Source organism: Thalassophryne amazonica, chromosome 2 (genome assembly GCF_902500255.1).
Source record: "Thalassophryne amazonica chromosome 2, fThaAma1.1, whole genome shotgun sequence".
NCBI classification, from domain to species: domain Eukaryota; kingdom Metazoa; phylum Chordata; class Actinopteri; order Batrachoidiformes; family Batrachoididae; genus Thalassophryne; species Thalassophryne amazonica.
This window is the reverse complement of record NC_047104.1, coordinates 137,887,078-137,898,060: the sequence shown is the minus strand read 5'-3', so window position 1 is coordinate 137,898,060 and position 10,983 is coordinate 137,887,078. Positions and strand designations below refer to the sequence as shown.

The window sequence follows — 10,983 nt, the reverse complement described above, 5'->3', positions numbered from 1 at the left end:
CTAAAGAGAATGTGTCTGTATTTCAGAGGAAACTTTTTAAATCAAACTCAGAGTTTAATGCATGGTGAGTAAGAGTCCTTCAGTGATGGATGCAGAAAGTGTCCCATTGAAGCAGTAGGGTAGCCAGATTACCACCTCTTCTAGGTAACCTTTTCAATTTCTACTTTCCCTTTAATTACCCGGCGCACCATCACACAAGCAGGGCAGTGTAATTATGTGTGTGTGTGTGTGTGTGTGTGTGTGTGTGTGTGTGTGTGTGTGTGTGTGTGTGTGTGTGTGTGTGTGGGTGGGTGAACAAGGTGTTTAAAATTTGGCTTACATTTATTCACCAAATGTGGTGGGGATCCTGCTTGGGTTAGTGTCTCCAGATGATTAATGTTTCAACCAAGTTGGTCAAAGGTCAAGGTCACATAAAATACAGACCAGAAAACACACACATACACACACATATACACACACACATTTACAATAATATCTCCACTACCAATGTGGATAGAGATTTGATCAAAAGCACATACTGATAAGTAAAATATTTCTGGTCACTAAGACATCATAATATGAAGAAGTCATAGTTATTAAAAAGCACGTTGCTTTACTTGTCTTTTGAAGGTATCAGAATATATTGATGACATTAAGTAGTCATAATCCATATATAAACTTATTTCTCAGTACACAGAGAGCACACGGTGTGCATCAGCCCTCTGATGCTTTTCATTCTGTTTGTTTCCTTACATACGTAACCTTAGCCACAAGAACACACACACACACACACACACACACACACACACACACACACACACATATATATATATATATATATATATATATATATATATATATATATATATATATATATATATATATATATATATGGAGGTGGTAGAGGTGAGATGCTGCAATGTTCTTTATGAACAGGATTAGGAATGAACATATCAGACAGAGGGACAGCGCAGGTAGGACAGTTTGGAGACAAAGGGTGGCAAGACTGAGATGGACATGCACAGAGGAGGGATCCATCCAGCATTAAATAGGGAAAAGGATGCTGAGGATGGAGCCACCAGGCAGGAGGCAAAACAGAGATGAAAGAGGAGGTTTATGGATGTGGTGAAGGAGGACATGCAGATTGTTGGTGTGACAGAGGAAGATGCAGATGACAGGGTGAGATGGAGATGGATGATCTGCTGTAGCAACATGTAACAGGAGCAGCCAAAACAACAAGAAATCTAAATCAGAGGTGGTGTCCCTGATGATTAAGGGAGGGATTTGGCCGTGTTAATTTAGATCTGACTCCTGCAAAATATAGAGCAGCTAAATACAATATATCTTTATTTAATCTCAAAAAGATCTGCCCAATCACCAAAAAAGATGACAACAGCACAAATAATGGTCAAAAACTTCACATCTTTTAACATGTTAGTGTAACATTTCACATTATGATAGATAAGATAGAAAAGAAATGGAGGCGGTAATGGTTACCAACACATCTTTGTCTCCTCTAACTAATATCCATCCATTTTCTATACCTAACTAAGGGTCAGGAGGGGGCTGGAGCCCATCCCAACAGTCTAACTACACTGAATAAAGAAAATACTTGAACAAACTTAATTGAATTGTGTCAATTGGTAACACCTGAATGAATTAAGTTCTTTAAAATTAAGTTCATAGGTTAGATTAACATGTGTTAATCTAATTACTAACTTAATTATTGTTAATTAACACGTGTTAAGCTAATTTATTAATTTAATTTGAAAGAACTTAATTCATTCAGATGTTACCAACTGACACAATTCAGTTAAGTTGGTTCTCTCTTTCTGTGTGGTATGTTATAGTTTATTTTCTTTTTGTAGTTATTTTTGTGGTTGGCCCTGTATAGGTAGGTTTGGTTGATAAATTCTTATTCTTATTTCTTGCAGCTCTGATGATTCGTGACGTGTAAATCAAGACTTTTTTGTGTACATAAAATTATGCATTTTTTATAATTCAAGTAGATTTTTCAAAGAAAATGCATTCAAATCCAGGTCTTCCATGTCTTGCTAAAATTAAATTATGTATGCTTTTGAATGTAAATCCATTCTTTTTTTGTATGCCGATTTTTTTATTATTTATATTTTTTATGTTTTAATTGTCATTCATTTTCTATACTCTCTTATACCAATCAAGGATATTTTAGCTGATTTTGTTTAATTATTTTCCTTGTAAATCACTTTGTAACAATCATTTGGAAATGCCACATAACTGCATTATTATTATTATTATTATTATTATTATTATTATTATTATTATAACATTGATAAATATGAGACAGTCACACAGTCATACAATTTTATAAATGAAGAACATAAACATTTATAGTAGAGAATAAATGCAGATATACAAATACAGGAGCCTTAGCGTGTTTTCCAGCTGCCTCGTTTTCGGGGTAAGAAGGTCATGGAGAGATGCTGCGCCTCCTGCTCGCGCTCCACGGGCTGCTGGGAGAGGTTGTTGGTCTGTGGCAGACAGTCCAGTGTCAAGCCATTGTGGGGACAAACACAGTACTGAGAGAGCAACATCACCAGGATGGATTTCATCATCACCATGGCAACGTGCTTGCCAACACAGGAGCGAGGCCCTGAGCCGAACGGCTGGAAGTAACGACGAGGGACCTAAAGGTCAAGGAAGACAGGCAAAGGGTTTTAACACATGGTTTCAGGCCAGCATCTGACTGTCGGGTTTGCAGATAAACTTCACCTCCTTCTGAAAAACAGACACTTACGTATTTTTAAAGTTGTCCAGATTGAATTCATTGGGTTTGAAGAAGAAACTCTGTCCGGTGCATGAGGGCCGGTATTCAGGATGATGTTTGTGCCTTTGGGCACCCTGTAGCCATCAATGGACATCATCAGACAGGCTTGGCGCATGGTGAAGTCCACCACTGGGTGGAACCGTAATGACTCATTGATGAAGCTCTCCAGTACCTGCAGCTGCTTCAGGTCCAAGTTCTGAAGCTCCTTCTGACCTACAGACAACAATCAGACGGTTTTATATTTCAATATATGTATTTGGACACTGACAAACTCTTTATTAGATGATGATCACAGAACAGTTGCTGTTTATTTGAGGGTATTTACATAAAATTAGATGACTGGAGTAAAGATGACAACACTTATGTACATGGTCTTATTTTAAGGGATCAAAAGTACTTGTAGCTCTGCTTTCTGAGCTGTTTCACAGACTGGTGGGTGTTATTACCTCGTTATTTTATTGACAAGTCACCAGATAAAATTCTAGAGTTTAGTTCAACCAGGCATCCCTTGGTTTTGCATAAAATCAATCATTAAGAAATCAAAAGAGTATACCACTGCACATGTATCCAAAGGAGACCAGTGAGTGAAAGGACGCTCATAATAACAGGTATTACTTTATGTGGCTGTGATTGGAGAGACTGTGTGCAGAATAGCTGTGTGTTGCGTGACCAGTCACAGCTTTGTGTTAGAGTGGACGAGGAAAAGGACATTCTTTAATGAAAACAAATTAAATTCAAGTTTAAGTTCATGCATTCCTTCTGCCCACATTCCAACCTGGAGTCTTTCTTTCTCTGTTCTTTAAACAGTGTCTTTCTCTGAGCCACGTGAAGCTGTGACTGGTGAATCAACCAACAATTAACTATTGTATACAATCTCCAGTCACAGCCATTAAAGGGTGTAACGACTTCAGAGTCTCATTGATTTTAGCTGTAAATCACCACTGTTTTTCTTGCTCAAACACAACCACTGGGGGCAACAGAGGAAAATTAGCTATTGGGCTACTTGTTGATTTTCTATACCTGCTCACTGTAATCAAGTGCCAACGGGGGGTGGCTTATCCCAGCAGTGTGAGGACAAGAGGCATGGTTAGCACTGTCCCATCATGTCTGTGGCTGATGCTGAGACCCTGATTCATGCATTTCATATCAAATCAAATAAATTTTATTTATAGCACCAAATCACAACAAACAGTTGCCCCAAGGCGCTTATATTGTAAGGCAAAAGCCATACAATAATTACGTAAAAACCCCCACGGTCAAAACGACCCCCTGTGAGCAACACTTGGCGACAGTGGGAAGGAAAAAACTCCCTTTTAACAGGAAGAAACCTCCAGCAGAACCAGGCTCAGGGAGGGGCAGTCTCCTGCTGGGACTGGTTGGGGCTGAGGGAGAGAACCAGGAAAAAGACATGCTGTGGAGGGAGCAGAGATCAATCACTAATGATTAATGCAGAGTGGTGCATACAGAGCAAAAAGAGAAAGAAACACTCAGTGCATCATGGGAACCCCCCAGCAGTCTAGTCGATAGCAGCATAACTAAGGGATGGTTCAGGGTCACCTGATCCAGCCCTAACTATAAGCTTTAGCAAAAAGGAAAGTTTTAAGCCTAATCGTAAAAGTAGAGAGGGTGTCGGTCTCCCTGATCCGAATTGGGAGCTGGTTCCACAGGAGAGGAGCCTGAAAGCTGAAGGCTCTGCCTCCCATTCTACTCTTACAAACCCTAGGAACTACAAGGAAGCCTGCAGTCTGAGAGCGAAGCGCTCTATTGGGGTGATATGGTACTATGAGGTCCCTAAGATAAGATGGGACCTGATTATCAAAACTTATAAGTAAGAACTCATTTAAACTAACATATTCATCCTGCTGTAACCAGGTTTCTGTAAGGCGAATAAATCAATATGTTGATCAATTCCCTTACCAAAAGTAGTATAGCAAATATGTTTCAAGTATACTTCTAGTTTACTTTTTATATACTTATCACTACTATTTTTGGTAAGGGTTATTATATCATTTACTAACAGGGACTTAGAAGAGAGAGCCCTAATGTTTAATATAACCACATTTAACTGTTTTAGTCTGTGGTGCAGTTGAAGGTGCTATATATTTTTTCTTTTTGAATTTTTATGCTTAAATAGATTTTGCTGGTTATTGGTAGTCTGGGAGCAGCACCGTCTCTACGGGGATGGGGTAATGAGGGATGGCAGGGAGAGAAGCTGCAGAGAGGTGTGTAAGACTACAACTCTGCTTCCTGGTCCCAACCCTGGATAGTCACGGTTTGGAGGATTTAAGAAATTGGCCAGATTTCTAGAAATGAGCGCTGCTCCATCCAAAGTGGGATGGATGCCGTCTCTCCTAACAAGACCAGGTTTTCCCCCAGAAGCTTTGCCATTATCTATGAAGCCCACCATCATTTTTTGGACACCACTCAGACCAGCAATTCAAGGAGAACATGCTGCTAAACGTCACTCCGTCCGATTGGGAGGGGCCCAGAAAAAACAGAATTGTTGTGCCAACATCCAAGAACATCACTCTGTTGCAGCAGGATAATGCACGGCCCCATTGCAAGGATCTGTACACAATTCTTGGAAGCTGAAAAGTCCCAGCTCTTGCATGGCCGGCATTCTCTAATTTTAACTATTAGAGAAAAAATTACTCATAACCATCCCAAAGACGTATCGTTATCTTTGGCTGCTTTCAGTGATGCCGGTATTTGGTTAGACTCTTTCTCTCCGATTGTTCTGTCTGAGTTATTTTCATTAGTTACTTCATCCAAACCATCAACATGTTTTTAGACCCCATTCCTGCCAGGCTGCTCAAGGAAGCCCTACCATTATTTAATGCTTCGATCTTAAATATGATCAATCTATCTTTGTTAGTTGGCTATGTACCACAGGCTTTTAAGGTGGCAGTAATTAAACCATTACTTAAAAAGCCATCACTTGACCCAGCTATCTTAGCTAATTATAGGCCAATCTCCAACCTTCCTTTTCTCTCAAAAATTCTTGAAAGGGTAGTTGTAAAACAGCTAACTGATCATCTGCAGAGGAATGGTCTATTTGAAGAGTTTCAGTCAGGTTTTAGAATTCATCATAGTACAGAAACAGCATTAGTGAAGGTTACAAATGATCTTCTTATGGCCTCAGACAGTGGACTCATCTCTGTGCTTGTTCTGTTAGACCTCAGTGCTGCTTTTGATACTGTTGACCATAAAATTTTATTACAGAGATTAGAGCATGCCCATAGAGTATTAAAGGCACTGCGCTGCGGTGGTTTGAATCATATTTGTCTAATAGATTACAATTTGTTCATGTAAATGGGGAATCTTCTTCACAGACTAAAGTTAATTATGGAGTTCCACAAGGTTCTGTGCTAGGACCAATTTTATTCCTTTATACATGCTTCCCTTAGGCAGTATATTAGACGGTATTGCTTAAATTTCATTGTTACGCAGATGATACCCAGCTTTATCTATCCATGAAGCCAGAGGACACACACCAATTAGCTAAACTGCAGGATTGTCTTACAGACATAAAGACATGGATGACCTCTAATTTCCTGCTTTTAAACTCAGATAAAACTGAAGTTATTGTACTTGCCCCACAAATCTTAGAAACATGGTGTCTAACCAGATTCTTACTCTGGATGGCATTACCCTGACCTCTAGTAATACTGTGAGAAATCTTGGAGTCATTTTGATCAGGATATGTCATTCAAATCGCATATTAACAAATATGTAGGACTGCTTTTTTGCATTTACGCAATATCTCTAAAATCAGAAAGGTCTTGTCTCAGAGTGATGCTGAAAAACTAATTCATGCATTTATTTCCTCTAGGCTGGACTATTGTACTTCATTATATCAGGGTGTCCTAAAAGTTCCCTAAAAGCCTTCAGTTAATTCAAAATGCTGCAGCTAGAGTACTGACGGGGACTAGAAGGAGAGAGCATATCTCACCCATATTGGCCTCTCTTCATTGGCTTCCTGTTAATTCTAGAATAGAATTTAAAATTCTTCTTCTTACTTATAAGGTTTTGAATAATGAGGTCCCATCTTATGGACCTCGTAGTACCATATCACCCCAATAGAGCGCTTCGCTCTCAGACTGCAGGCTTACTTGTAGTTCCTAGGGTTTGGTAAGAGTAGAATGGGAGGCAGAGCCTTCAGCTTTCAGGCTCCTCTCCTGTGGAACCAGCTCCCAATCAGATCAGGGAGACAGGACACCCTCTCTACTTTTAAGATTAGGCTTAAACTTTCCTTTTTGCTAAAGCTATAGTTAGGGCTGGATCAGGTGACCCTGAACCATCCCTTAGTTATGCTGCTGTAGACGTAGACTGCTGGGGGGTTCCCATGATGCACTGTTTCTTTCTCTTTTTGCTCTGTATGCACCACTCTGCATTTAATCATTAGTGATCGATCTCTGCTCCCCTCCACAGCATGTATTTTTCCTGGTTCTCTCCCTCAGCCCCAACCAGTCCAGCAGAAGACTGCCCCTCCCTGAGCCTGGTTCTGCTGGAGGTTTCTTCCTGTTAAAAGGGAGTTTTTCCTTCCCACTGTAGCCAAGTGCTTGCTCACAGGGGTCGTTTGACCGTTGGGGTTTACATAATATTGTATGGCCTTGCCTTACAATATAAAGCGCCTTGGGGCAACTGTTTGTTGTGATTTGGCGCTATATAAAAAAATTGATTGATTGATTGATTGATTGATTGAACTTCTTTAAGCGGGGTATTCGTAGTGATTGCTGCTTGAAACATGTTTGATCGTGCTCCATCAGGGTAAAAATTTGAAGCTGAAACAGCCTGATGAACGTTTGTTGGCGTTTTTGTTCAAAGTTGAATAGCTGGATCATGTCTGACCAAGGGTGCAAGGGTAGAGGAGGCAAGCTTGCAGCTGCTAGTATGGGCTGAGGGTGGGAAATTAAGCAGTTTCATCTCATTTGTCATTTTTTGGATCGTGGGCAAGTCCTAGGAGAATGGCGCGCTGTGTGCATAGATAGAGCATCGACAGCACTGAAGAGCCACTGCTCACAACTCAGACAGCACTCCTGCTTTACGTGGAATGTGGGCATTTCATGAAAAAAAAAGGAGCGGCAAGAGAACATTTCTGTCATTATGGCGATGCCTCCACGCCCTTCTGACGTTCAAGGAGAAAGAAAACGAGCTGACTTCACAAACCAGAACTGCATGAAAAGGCCACAAAGTGAGAGCTGGCCTTTGATACAGTGCGTTTGCTGGCAGCAAGCCTTCATCGTGGGCCTTCTTCACTCACACAGATGCAGTCGTGTTTCAAGAGGAGTTAAATTGCTGTGTGAATTTTCACATTTTGCTCCTGACGAAATGCGCCGTTCATGCAGCTGAGCACCACTCACAGGTCAAACAAACAAATCTCTCACAGCGTCATAGCAAAACAGTGCTATAACCGTTGGGATGATCATTTACTTGCCAATGTACTCATCTCTCTACATAACCAGTTTATCCTTTTTGTGTAGTTGTTCCATGACAACCAGGCTGATTTAATGAAGCGCTCCAATGGGGGGACTGCACAGAGCGACAATATGGCCAGTGGCATTTGTGAAATTTAGCACAACATAGCATGCTTGAGCAATTTGTGTATGTGCGCGTGTGTCTGTGCACGCTGGATTAGATAACAGCATGTAATCACTTCGGATTGTCAGTTAGAACACGAGTCAACATTTGGGCTGCAAGACCATATGGGCAGGTTATTTTAAACCTTATCTGGCATCTGCCTTCATATAGCCGTGAAGCAGCAATAGAACATAAATGCCACCAAGATGGGAAATATTCATTGCAAAATGTGTAGAAACCATACAGGATGAACGACTGCTTTGTTTAAGAAGAATAACAGACTGAATACTTCAAAGAAGTGCATCAGATTCTGCAAGTCAAGTTCCATCTGCTTCGCGAGTATATAAAACGTTCCCAGAAATAATCAAGTCTTATATAATTTCTTTTTTTTTAAGAAACTGAAAGCTTGAAACAGGAACAAGCAAAACACAATTCAGTGTTGATGTGAAGTGAACTTTGCACAGATGTGTTCAGCAGAAGCCTGATATCCCACAGTGTTGGAGCTGGAGGAGTATGCTAATGTTTCCTCTTTTAATGAGCTTGACAGCTGCAAAGCGGGGCGGCCATGTGTCTCGCTGCCACAAGGTTGTCTCCAACTTTCAAAAATAAATGCACTTAACAGGGTACTTATGTTTTCTATACGCTCCCACACACAGTCTAAAAAATTAAATCAATGTGTATCAGTGCTGATGTCCTCCTAATGTCATACATTCCTCTGTGCAAAGTATATATGAGGTCTATGAAGTCCAGTTTCTGCATAGTATTGCTCTCTCTCTCTCTCTCTCTCTCTCTCTCTCTCTCTCTGGCTGACCTCTCTTGGACATAGAATAATAGAAAATATACTTGTTGCATATTTGAAGCAGGAGAGTGGTAATGTGCTTCTAAAACGTGCAGCTGCAGCTTATGGTGGAAGCAGCAGCAGAGGCCGTGCTGAGCAGTAGAGGTGGGCGATACCGGGAATTTTGGTATTGATCCAATACCAAGTAAATACAGACCCAGTATCGCAGATATCGATACTGACTGATACTTTTTCATATTTAAGCTTCATAGATCCAAAGAATCCAAAGTACCTAGGATAGAATTTCGCCAAATATTGTACGTGACAACAAAATACTTTATTATCACAATCAACATTTTTGTTTAAAAAATATCACTCAACACAACTTAAAACAAAATCTCCTGAGGTAGAGGGCTGACAAACCACAATACAAGGGTGTGCTGCTCCGTGGTAAGTGACACAGTGCAGCGCTGCTCTTACAGACAGAGAGAAGACTTTGATGAATCTGCGTGCGCAGCAGTCAGTGCGTGCGGGAGAGAAAAAAAGCTTGAGTATCGATCCTTTTACACAAGGATCGTTCAATATCAATACCTAGCATTGGTTATCGATAGTATCGATATTAGGATCGATCCACCCACCTCTACTGAGCAGCTGCTCGCTCTGCTCACCGTCCGGAGTAGTTACATAAAAGTATGTTTATGTATGCACTCAATACTTGGTTGAAGCTCCTTCTGCACAAATTCCTGCATCCATGTGGTGTGGCCTGGAGGTGATCAGCCTGTGGCACTGCAGAGGTGTTATGGAAGCCCCGGTTGCTTTGATAGTCGCTTTCAGTTCATCTGCATTCTTGGGTGTGGTGTCTCCCATCTTCCTCTTTACAATACCCCATAGAGAATCTATGAGGTATGTGCATCCAACCAAGTACAGTAATACATGATCATCCAACAAGTTACTAGTCGTTTTAGCACTGTGGGCAGGTGCGAAGTCCTGCTGGAAAAAGGACACAAGCATCACCAAAAAGTGCATCAGCAGTTGGAAGCATGAAGTGTTCTTAAATCTCCTTGGACTTGACAAAACACAGTGGACCAACACCAGAAGATGACACAGCTCCTCAAATCATCAATGGTCCAGTTTACATGACCATAGTAATCAGATATTTCAATTTATTTATTTCAATATATTGCATTTACTGTATATCGCGCCAAATCACAACAAAACTGCCTCAAGGCACTTCATACGAGGTCTGTCAATAAGTAACGGTCCTTTTTATTTTTCAAAAACTATATGGATTTCATTCATATGTTTTTACGTCAGACATGCTTCAACCTCGTGCGCATGCGTGAGTTTTCCACGCCTGTCGGTGACGTCATTCGCCTGTGAGCACGTCTTGGGAAGGAGTGGTCCCGCCCCCTTGTCGGATTTCATTGTCTGGAAATGGCGGAATGAAAGGACTTTTTTGCCATCAGAATTTTTTCAGAAGCTGTTAGAGACTGGCACCTGGAACCATTCGAAAAATTGATCTGGCTTTCGGTGAAATTTTACGGGCTTCACAGAGAATAAGGATCTGTTACTACAGCTTTAAGGACCCCTTTAAGGACGCTCGGTGCGCTGCACTCCAAGCTGCAACGACGCGGCACAAGCCACCGGACCATTCTAAATGTATGGCTCTGTGGATACGAGACCATCGTGTGCTCTTTCTCTGGTTATCACAAGAGCTGGACATCAGCCATTTTCCAGCATATTTCACTTTTAACAATGAGATTTTGTCATGGAAAGCCACGCGGAGGCTTCACCGGTAAAGACCGATTTGCTTTGGAAGCGAGACAAAGGAACACCTCCG

General features: G+C 41.0%; 1 pseudogene; it reads right to left on the bottom strand.

The window, feature by feature from the left end:
- Positions 1-2,176: 2,176 nt before the first annotated feature.
- LOC117504287 lies at positions 2,177-10,010 on the bottom strand (annotated as a pseudogene).
- Between the last annotated feature and the right edge of the window lie 973 nt (positions 10,011-10,983).